The following is a 12,320-nucleotide window of genomic DNA, read 5'->3' on the forward strand; positions in this document are numbered from 1 at the left end:
TGATAATACGGCGTCTTCTCATGTTGAGAGGCGACCTGGGGTACAAACGTGGATTTCCCAGCTGTTGCCGTGACCACCAGGTCTGAAAGACCGACCCCAAACAACTCCTCCCTTTAATAAGGCAATACTTCCAAATGCCGTTTGGAATACGCATCACCTGACCACTGACGTGTCCATAACCCTCTACTGGTAGAAATGAACAACGCACTTAGACTTGATGCCAGTCGGCAAATATTCCGCTGTGCATCACGCATATATAGAAATGCATCTTTTAAATGCTCTATAGGCAATAATATACTGTCCCTATCTAGGGTATCAATATTTTCAGTCAGGGAATCCGACCACGCCAACCCAGCACTGCACATCCAGGCTGAGGCGATTGCTGGTCGCAGTATAACACCAGTATGTGTGTAAATACATTTTAGGATACCCTCCTGCTTTCTATCAGCAGGATCCTTAAGGGCGGCCATCTCAGGAGAGGGTAGAGCCCTTACAAGCGTGTGAGCGCTTTATCCCCCCTAGGGGGTGTTTCCCAACGCACCCTAACCTCTGGCGGGAAAGGATATAATGCCAATAACATTTTAGAAATTATCAGTTGTTATCGGGGGAAAACCACGCATCATCACACACCTCATTTAATTTCTCAGATTCAGGAAAACTACAGGTAGTTTTTCCTCACCGAACATAATACCCCTTTTTGGTGGTACTCGTATTATCAGAAATGTGTAAAACATTTTTCATTGCCTCAATCATGTAACGTGTGGCCCTACTGGAAGTCACATTTGTCTCTTCACCGTCGACACTGGAGTCAGTATCCTTGTCGGCGTCTATAACTGCCATCTGAGGTAACGGGCGCTTTAGAGCCCCTGACGGCCTATGAGACGTCTGGACAGGCACAAAGCTGAGTAGCCGGCTGTCTCATGTCAACCACTGTCTTTTATAGATAGCTGACACTGTCATGTAATTCCTTCCAACAGTTCATCCACTCAGGTGTCGACCCCCTAGGGGGTGACATCACTATTACAGGCAATCTGCTCCGTCTCCACATCATTTTTCTCCTCATACATGTTGACACAAATGTACCGACATACAGCACACACACAGGGAATGCTCTGATAGAGGACAGGACCCCACTAGCCCTTTGGGGAGACAGAGGGAGAGTTTGCCAGCACACACCAGAGCGCTATATATATACAGGGATAACCTTATATAAGTGTTTTTCCCCTTATAGCTGCTGTTTTATTTAATACTGCGCGTAATTAGTGCCCCCCCTCTCTTTTTTTAACCCTTTCTGTAGTGTAGTGACTGCAGGGGAGAGACAGGGAGCTTCCCTCCAACGGAGCTGTGAGGGAAAATGGCGCCAGTGTGCTGAGGAGATAGGCTCCGCCCCCTTATCGGCGGCCTTATCTCCCGTTTTTCTATATATTTTGGCAGGGGTTAAATGCATCCATATAGCCCAGGAGCTATATGTGATGCATTCTTTTGCCATCCAAGGTGTTTATTATTGCGTTTCAGGGCGCTCCCCCCCAGCGCCCTGCACCCTCAGTGACCGGAGTGTGAAGTGTGCTGAGAGCAATGGCGCACAGCTGCAGTGCTGTGCGCTACCTTGTTGAAGACAGGACGTCTTCTGCCGCCGATTTTCCGGACCTCTTCTGCCTTCTGGCTCTGTAAGGGGGCCGGCGGCGCGGCTCTGGGACCCATCCAGGCTGGGCCTGTGATCGTCCCTCTGGAGCTAATGTCCAGTAGCCTAAGAAGCCCAATCCACTCTGCACGCAGGTGAGTTCGCTCCTTCTCCCCTTAGTCCCTCGATGCAGTGAGCCTGTTGCCAGCAGGTCTCACTGAAAATAAAAAACCTAAACTAAAACTTTCACTAAGAAGCTCAGGAGAGCCCCTAGTGTGCACCCTTCTCGTTCGGGCACAGAGATCTAACTGAGGCTTGGAGGAGGGTCATAGGGGGAGGAGCCAGTGCACACCACATAGTCCTAAAGCTTTCTTTAGATGTGCCCAGTCTCCTGCGGAGCCGCTATCCCCATGGTCCTTACGGAGTCCCCAGCATCCACTTAGGACGTTAGAGAAAAATCTATATATTTTTATGTTTTTTAGCTGTTCTCATTATTACTTTTCGTCACAAGCTTTTTATATTACTGTCTCTATATTTATGTCTGTGTTTTATTTTATATATTTAACTTTACCAAATCAAACCAATAATATGGCTTCACCCACATGGAAGATGCATGTAACACAAAGAAATAGTGCTGAGCCATGTGGACATGGAGATATCCATTGCAGAATCTGGATACTGGAGTGTGCCACCTGATACATGACAATGCATTTTGGTGCGTGTCACCAGACACATGCACAATGCAGGTACCTCCGGAGACAATGCACTTCCCATTCCAAAAGAATCATTTCCAGAATGCGTTCCAGTTCGTGATACTGGGAGCATGCGCAGCAATTAACACAGGCAGGGTCGGTTCTTGCCCTTGTGGCGCCCCGGGCAAAACAATAGGGGCGAGGCTTCATACGGGGGTGTGGTCAGTTACACCCCCATTTGTGCCCCCTGTAGTGCCGCTGGAACAGAAAAAAAATGTATACTTACTATCCCCGCTCCTGATTCCAGACCACTGCAGACACTGCAGCCGCCGGCACCGCTCCTCTCCTCGGATCAGCATAGACACAAGAGGTCAATTATGACCCCTAGCATCTGTGCCACAATGCTGTGCGGTGCGCGATGACGTCATCGCGCACCGCACAGCAAAGGTCCCCTCCACGAAGGGAAACTAGATGCGTAGCGTCTGGTTCCCTTCACAGCTGGGGACCAGCGGAGGGCACAGCGGCGAGGGTCACAGCAGGGGGCACAGTAGCGGATCTTGCCATGGTGACTGGCGCCCTGGGCAAAAGTCCTGCTTGCCCGTGGCAAGATCCGCTACTGAACACGGGCTAGTCCCTGGTGATGCTGCACTTCCAGTTCCGGTGAGAATGTGGACCAGAAGTAACAATTAATTGACAACTATCTGATGCCTTAAGATTACTGAAAGGGATATTTAAAGCCATCAGTATCATCCCTAAAGACACACCTGAGGAAGCCTATTAATAGATGAAACGTGTTGGGTATTTACCGGCACCTACCTAATCTACCTCATTCCAGACTGGGCACCACAGTTGACTTGTTCTAGTATTTAACTATACCCCTGAGGGGAACCCTTAAAGGTACCATGGTGTCCTAATTTGGAACTACAAAAATTTTAGCTTTTAAAAAACTCTTCAATTCTATATTATTTTTAATTAATTGTATGTATTTATTAGAGATGAGCGGGTTCATTCCCTGAGAACCAAACCCCCTCGAACATCACGTCCTGAGCCTGGATCCGATTCCAGCCCGAGACTTCCCGACAGACTCGGAAACCAGAATGAGGAAAAATGTCATCATCCCGCTGTCGGATTCTCGCGGGTTTTGGATTTGGGTTTTGCTCAGTCCAGTGTAGTGGTGTTGCATCAGTCAAGTCACAGTGGTTGTGTCCCCTGCTGCCATATGTCCAGTGTAGCTGTATAAGTCCAGTGCAGTGGTGCTGTGTTGTCCTGCATCAGTACAGTGGTGGTGTCCCTGTGCTGCCGCATAAGCACAGGGATACTGCCATATAAGTCATGGGGTACTGCTGTATAAGTCCTGGGGTACTGCCGTATAAGTCCAGTACAGTGGTGTAGCTGTATAAGTTCAGGGGTACTGCCATATAAGTCTAGGGGTACTGCTGTATAAGTCATGGTGTACTGCATATAAGTCTTGGGGTACTGCCGTATAAGTCCAGAACAGTGGTGTAGCTGTATAAGTTCAGGGGTACTGCCGTATACGCCTAGGGATACTGCCGTATAAGTCTTGGGATACTGCCGTATAAGTCTTGGGGTACTTCCGTATAAGTCTTGGGGTACTGCCGTATAAGTCCAGTCCAGTGGTACAGCTGTATAAGTTCAGGGGTACTGCCATATAAGTCTTGTGGTACTGCAGTATAAGTCTAGGGGTACTGCTGTATAAGTCTTGGGTGTACTGACGTATAAGTCTTGGGGTACTGCAGTATAAGTCTAGGGGTACTGCTGTATAAGTCATGGGTGTACTGACGTATAAGTCTTGGGGTACTGCCGTATAAGTCCAGTACAGTGGTGCAGCTGTATAAGTTCAGGGGTACTGCCGTATAAGTTCAGTGGTACTGCCGTATAAGTCCAGTGATACTGCCGTATAAATCCAGTCCAGTGGTACTACCATATATGTACAGTGATACTGCCGTATATGTCCAGTGGTACTGCCGTATAAGTCCAGTGATACTGGCATATATGTCCAGTGGTACTGCCGTATAAGTCCAGTGATACTGCCGTATATGTCCAGTGGTACTGGCGTATAGTTCCAGTGATACTGCCATATATGTCCAGTTGTACTGCCGTATAAGTCCAGTGATACTGCCATATAAGTCCAGTGATACTGCCGTATAAATCCAGTGATACTGCCATATATGTCCAGTGATACTGCCATATATGCCCAGTGGTACTGCCGTATAAGTCCAGTGATACTGGCATATATGTCTAGTGGTACTGCCGTATAGTTCCAGTGATACTGCCATATATGTCCAGTGGTACTGCCGTATAAGTCCAGTGATACTGCCATATAAATCCAGTGATACTGCCGTATAAGTCCAGTGATACTTCCGTATATGTCCAGTGGTACTGCCGTATAAGTCCAGTGATACTGCCATATAAATCCAGTGATACTGCCATATAAATTCAGTCCAGTGGTACTGCCGTATACGTCCATTCCAGTGGTACTGCCGTAAAAGTCCTGTCCAGTGGTACTGCCGTATAGGTCCAGTCCAGTTTGCTGCAATATAAGTTCAGTGGTGCTGTCCTGTGCTGTATATTATTTACTCCAAATAAAGAGGTTATTAATATTTAATACAAATAATTTTTATGGGGTTTGCCCTGTGTGGTGTAGAGGTATGCTCTCCTGTGCTGCATTTTGTTTTATAACTCCAGAAAAATAATGGAGAACAAAAATTTGGAGGATAAAATAGGGAAAGATCAATAACCACTTCCTCCTACTGCTGCTGCTGCTGGGAGTCGATCGTCATCCCAGAGGGGAAGTCGGAAGACCACTTGTACTACTTCAACTAAGCAAATGACTGTCCAACAGTCCTTTGCGAGGAAGATGAAATATGACTTCAGTCATCCTGTTGCAAAGCAGATAACTCAGGCCTTGACAGCTATGTTGGTGTTAGACATGCATCCGGTGTCCACCATTAGTGCAGTGGGACTGCAGTGCTACTCCTAGATGGGCCAGGTGTTTGTGCCGCACACTTGTGTTGCTTAGCTTAGTCATACAGCTACCTCATTGCACCTCTTTTACTTCTCTGCATGATGTGCTGTTTGGGGACTGGTTTTTTGAAGTGCCATCCTGTCTGCCACTGCAGTGCTACTCCTAGATGGGCCAGGTGTTTTTGCCACACACTCGTGTCGCTTAGCTTAGTCATACAGCTACACTATCAGGGTGCTTGTTCCATCTCTATTATTTCTAGATTTACTTTGCCATTGACCTGGTGGCATTCTGAGGAACTGAGCTGCCATCCATGCAGCTACAGTGGAGAAAGTTTCTTGTGAATTATTCATATTTTTTCAACTCAGTCTTTAACGTTAGTGTCTACCTGGGATATACTATGGACTAACGCACTGACTATTTATTGTGTACACACTGATATATTCCAGTGCCTGGTTATACGTGCACCTTATTGGTACATCTTGGTAGCTCTAGACCCTCTCCCCCACCCACCGCACCTTCCCCTCCCCCACCCGTGGCACCCCCGCAACCACTCCTTCCCCACCCGCGGTGGCTCCGGACCCCCACTCGCGGCACCCACGCTCCCTCCCCCACCCATGGCACCACCGTACCAGACCCTCCCCCACCCATGGCACACCCACAACCACCCCTCCCCCACCTGTGGCACCCCTGAACCCCATCCACGTCTCCCCCGCACCCACCACTCCCCAACCACAGCACCTACTAGGTGATTCATCAGGCCCTGCGTGCGCTGTTTATGCCGTTGCAAGGGACTTCGACCCCTTAACCATCACACGCCCATTGTCCTTGCAATATTTAACCACTAACACAATTATAATTGAAGGTAATACTCCATATAATAAAAATATTGCACTACACAAGGGTGTGCAGGGGTTAAGGGGCATACCCCCTTACGACGGTGTGAAGAGCGCCCGTAGGGCTTGATGAATCACCCAGTTTTGGAATAATTATCTATGACACACACATAATATGGAGTAAATGCTTGTTTGATATTCGTTTGTATAGGATTTAATATCAGAGACTGAGGTGGATTTTATTAGAGGTTAATGATACAGGTAAACTTAATATGATATAATGAAGGGTGCACCTGTAATCAAGAAATGACCAATGGATTCACAGAAAGAGCTACCGCAGCAGCAGGGGCGTAAGTTTATCCCAGTCGCCCGAAGGTCCATAAGATCTTCACATAGTCTTTACAGTACATTGGGTGTGCTTAATGGGCAAGCCTTTTTAATTGATGCAGGACAGCTTTAAGTTCCTAACACATAGTATATATATATATATATATATATACAAACAGAGAACCCAGCACTCACCAAAGTAAACTCACTTATCCTCAACAATTCAATAAATAAATGATGGGGGTTTAGTTGGTGGATTGGCCAATGCACGGAAGCCTGTATACCGATTCAAGGTACCCCACCTTCATACAGGTCCTACACTATCACAGAGTCTTAAAACCTGACTACCACACTGCTGCATCATCTGCCTGCTAGATGTAATGTGTACCTGCCACAGACTTTATGGCTTTTAAAGGCACACTAGTCACCTATTGCACTGGCTCAAAGATGATTGCTAAAAAACAGCTGAGACAGGTTCAGGATAATAAAGTCCACACAGGGGTGCATGAGAAAGCTAGTGGCCATGGTCAATAAGAGCTAACCATAGATTAACCCCTTCATATACACACAGAGTAAAAACCACAGCACTCACCGCACCAGAAGCGGGGCACAGCTATGCACTTACCACTCACAGGGTGGGGTGCATGTAACACTGCACTCTCCACCACAGAAGCGGGGTACACAGCTGTACTTACCACTCACAGGGCGGGGTGCATGTAGCCCATGACCACATCGCTCTAATAAATACAAACAGAGAACCCAGCACTCACCAAAGTAAACTCACTTATCCTCAACAATTCAATAAATAAATGATGGGGGTTTAGTTGGTGGATTGGCCAATGCACGGAAGCCTGTATACCGATTCAAGGTACCCCACCTTCATACAGGTCCTACACTATCACAGAGTCTTAAAACCTGACTACCACACTGCTGCATCATCTGCCTGCTAGATGTAATGTGTACCTGCCACAGACTTTATGGCTTTTAAAGGCACACTAGTCACCTATTGCACTGGCTCAAAGATGATTGCTAAAAAACAGCTGAGACAGGTTCAGGATAATAAAGTCCACACAGGGGTGCATGAGAAAGCTAGTGGCCATGGTCAATAAGAGCTAACCATAGATTAACCCCTTCATATACACACAGAGTAAAAACCACAGCACTCACCGCACCAGAAGCGGGGCACAGCTATGCACTTACCACTCACAGGGTGGGGTGCATGTAACACTGCACTCTCCACCACAGAAGCGGGGTACACAGCTGTACTTACCACTCACAGGGCGGGGTGCATGTAGCCCATGACCACATCGCTCTAATAAATACAAACAGAGAACCCAGCACTCACCAAAGTAAACTCACTTATCCTCAACAATTCAATAAATAAATGATGGGGGTTTAGTTGGTGGATTGGCCAATGCACGGAAGCCTGTATACCGATTCAAGGTACCCCACCTTCATACAGGTCCTACACTATCACAGAGTCTTAAAACCTGACTACCACACTGCTGCATCATCTGCCTGCTAGATGTAATGTGTACCTGCCACAGACTTTATGGCTTTTAAAGGCACACTAGTCACCTATTGCACTGGCTCAAAGATGATTGCTAAAAAACAGCTGAGACAGGTTCAGGATAATAAAGTCCACACAGGGGTGCATGAGAAAGCTAGTGGCCATGGTCAATAAGAGCTAACCATAGATTAACCCCTTCATATACACACAGAGTAAAAACCACAGCACTCACCGCACCAGAAGCGGGGCACAGCTATGCACTTACCACTCACAGGGTGGGGTGCATGTAACACTGCACTCTCCACCACAGAAGCGGGGTACACAGCTGTACTTACCACTCACAGGGCGGGGTGCATGTAGCCCATGACCACATCGCTCTAATAAATACAAACAGAGAACCCAGCACTCACCAAAGTAAACTCACTTATCCTCAACAATTCAATAAATAAATGATGGGGGTTTAGTTGGTGGATTGGCCAATGCACGGAAGCCTGTATACCGATTCAAGGTACCCCACCTTCATACAGGTCCTACACTATCACAGAGTCTTAAAACCTGACTACCACACTGCTGCATCATCTGCCTGCTAGATGTAATGTGTACCTGCCACAGACTTTATGGCTTTTAAAGGCACACTAGTCACCTATTGCACTGGCTCAAAGATGATTGCTAAAAAACAGCTGAGACAGGTTCAGGATAATAAAGTCCACACAGGGGTGCATGAGAAAGCTAGTGGCCATGGTCAATAAGAGCTAACCATAGATTAACCCTTTCATATACACACAGAGTAAAAACCACAGCACTCACCGCACCAGAAGCGGGGCACAGCTATGCACTTACCACTCACAGGGTGGGGTGCATGTAACACTGCACTCTCCACCACAGAAGCGGGGTACACAGCTGTACTTACCACTCACAGGGCGGGGTGCATGTAGCCCATGACCACATCGCTCTAATAAATACAAACAGAGAACCCAGCACTCACCAAAGTAAACTCACTTATCCTCAACAATTCAATAAATAAATGATGGGGGTTTAGTTGGTGGATTGGCCAATGCACGGAAGCCTGTATACCGATTCAAGGTACCCCACCTTCATACAGGTCCTACACTATCACAGAGTCTTAAAACCTGACTACCACACTGCTGCATCATCTGCCTGCTAGATGTAATGTGTACCTGCCACAGACTTTATGGCTTTTAAAGGCACACTAGTCACCTATTGCACTGGCTCAAAGATGATTGCTAAAAAACAGCTGAGACAGGTTCAGGATAATAAAGTCCACACAGGGGTGCATGAGAAAGCTAGTGGCCATGGTCAATAAGAGCTAACCATAGATTAACCCCTTCATATACACACAGAGTAAAAACCACAGCACTCACCGCACCAGAAGCGGGGCACAGCTATGCACTTACCACTCACAGGGTGGGGTGCATGTAACACTGCACTCTCCACCACAGAAGCGGGGTACACAGCTGTACTTACCACTCACAGGGCGGGGTGCATGTAGCCCATGACCACATCGCTCTAATAAATACAAACAGAGAACCCAGCACTCACCAAAGTAAACTCACTTATCCTCAACAATTCAATAAATAAATGATGGGGGTTTAGTTGGTGGATTGGCCAATGCACGGAAGCCTGTATACCGATTCAAGGTACCCCACCTTCATACAGGTCCTACACTATCACAGAGTCTTAAAACCTGACTACCACACTGCTGCATCATCTGCCTGCTAGATGTAATGTGTACCTGCCACAGACTTTATGGCTTTTAAAGGCACACTAGTCACCTATTGCACTGGCTCAAAGATGATTGCTAAAAAACAGCTGAGACAGGTTCAGGATAATAAAGTCCACACAGGGGTGCATGAGAAAGCTAGTGGCCATGGTCAATAAGAGCTAACCATAGATTAACCCCTTCATATACACACAGAGTAAAAACCACAGCACTCACCGCACCAGAAGCGGGGCACAGCTATGCACTTACCACTCACAGGGTGGGGTGCATGTAACACTGCACTCTCCACCACAGAAGCGGGGTACACAGCTGTACTTACCACTCACAGGGCGGGGTGCATGTAGCCCATGACCACATCGCTCTAATAAATACAAACAGAGAACCCAGCACTCACCAAAGTAAACTCACTTATCCTCAACAATTCAATAAATAAATGATGGGGGTTTAGTTGGTGGATTGGCCAATGCACGGAAGCCTGTATACCGATTCAAGGTACCCCACCTTCATACAGGTCCTACACTATCACAGAGTCTTAAAACCTGACTACCACACTGCTGCATCATCTGCCTGCTAGATGTAATGTGTACCTGCCACAGACTTTATGGCTTTTAAAGGCACACTAGTCACCTATTGCACTGGCTCAAAGATGATTGCTAAAAAACAGCTGAGACAGGTTCAGGATAATAAAGTCCACACAGGGGTGCATGAGAAAGCTAGTGGCCATGGTCAATAAGAGCTAACCATAGATTAACCCTTTCATATACACACAGAGTAAAAACCACAGCACTCACCGCACCAGAAGCGGGGCACAGCTATGCACTTACCACTCACAGGGTGGGGTGCATGTAACACTGCACTCTCCACCACAGAAGCGGGGTACACAGCTGTACTTACCACTCACAGGGCGGGGTGCATGTAGCCCATGACCACATCGCTCTAATAAATACAAACAGAGAACCCAGCACTCACCAAAGTAAACTCACTTATCCTCAACAATTCAATAAATAAATGATGGGGGTTTAGTTGGTGGATTGGCCAATGCACGGAAGCCTGTATACCGATTCAAGGTACCCCACCTTCATACAGGTCCTACACTATCACAGAGTCTTAAAACCTGACTACCACACTGCTGCATCATCTGCCTGCTAGATGTAATGTGTACCTGCCACAGACTTTATGGCTTTTAAAGGCACACTAGTCACCTATTGCACTGGCTCAAAGATGATTGCTAAAAAACAGCTGAGACAGGTTCAGGATAATAAAGTCCACACAGGGGTGCATGAGAAAGCTAGTGGCCATGGTCAATAAGAGCTAACCATAGATTAACCCCTTCATATACACACAGAGTAAAAACCACAGCACTCACCGCACCAGAAGCGGGGCACAGCTATGCACTTACCACTCACAGGGTGGGGTGCATGTAACACTGCACTCTCCACCACAGAAGCGGGGTACACAGCTGTACTTACCACTCACAGGGCGGGGTGCATGTAGCCCATGACCACATCGCTCTAATAAATACAAACAGAGAACCCAGCACTCACCAAAGTAAACTCACTTATCCTCAACAATTCAATAAATAAATGATGGGGGTTTAGTTGGTGGATTGGCCAATGCACGGAAGCCTGTATACCGATTCAAGGTACCCCACCTTCATACAGGTCCTACACTATCACAGAGTCTTAAAACCTGACTACCACACTGCTGCATCATCTGCCTGCTAGATGTAATGTGTACCTGCCACAGACTTTATGGCTTTTAAAGGCACACTAGTCACCTATTGCACTGGCTCAAAGATGATTGCTAAAAAACAGCTGAGACAGGTTCAGGATAATAAAGTCCACACAGGGGTGCATGAGAAAGCTAGTGGCCATGGTCAATAAGAGCTAACCATAGATTAACCCCTTCATATACACACAGAGTAAAAACCACAGCACTCACCGCACCAGAAGCGGGGCACAGCTATGCACTTACCACTCACAGGGTGGGGTGCATGTAACACTGCACTCTCCACCACAGAAGCGGGGTACACAGCTGTACTTACCACTCACAGGGCGGGGTGCATGTAGCCCATGACCACATCGCTCTAATAAATACAAACAGAGAACCCAGCACTCACCAAAGTAAACTCACTTATCCTCAACAATTCAATAAATAAATGATGGGGGTTTAGTTGGTGGATTGGCCAATGCACGGAAGCCTGTATACCGATTCAAGGTACCCCACCTTCATACAGGTCCTACACTATCACAGAGTCTTAAAACCTGACTACCACACTGCTGCATCATCTGCCTGCTAGATGTAATGTGTACCTGCCACAGACTTTATGGCTTTTAAAGGCACACTAGTCACCTATTGCACTGGCTCAAAGATGATTGCTAAAAAACAGCTGAGACAGGTTCAGGATAATAAAGTCCACACAGGGGTGCATGAGAAAGCTAGTGGCCATGGTCAATAAGAGCTAACCATAGATTAACCCCTTCATATACACACAGAGTAAAAACCACAGCACTCACCGCACCAGAAGCGGGGCACAGCTATGCACTTACCACTCACAGGGTGGGGTGCATGTAACACTGCACTCTCCACCACAGAAGCGGGGTACACAGC

The sequence above is a fragment of the Pseudophryne corroboree genome, chromosome 8 (genome assembly GCF_028390025.1).
Source record: "Pseudophryne corroboree isolate aPseCor3 chromosome 8, aPseCor3.hap2, whole genome shotgun sequence".
Classification (NCBI taxonomy): Eukaryota; Metazoa; Chordata; class Amphibia; order Anura; family Myobatrachidae; genus Pseudophryne; species Pseudophryne corroboree.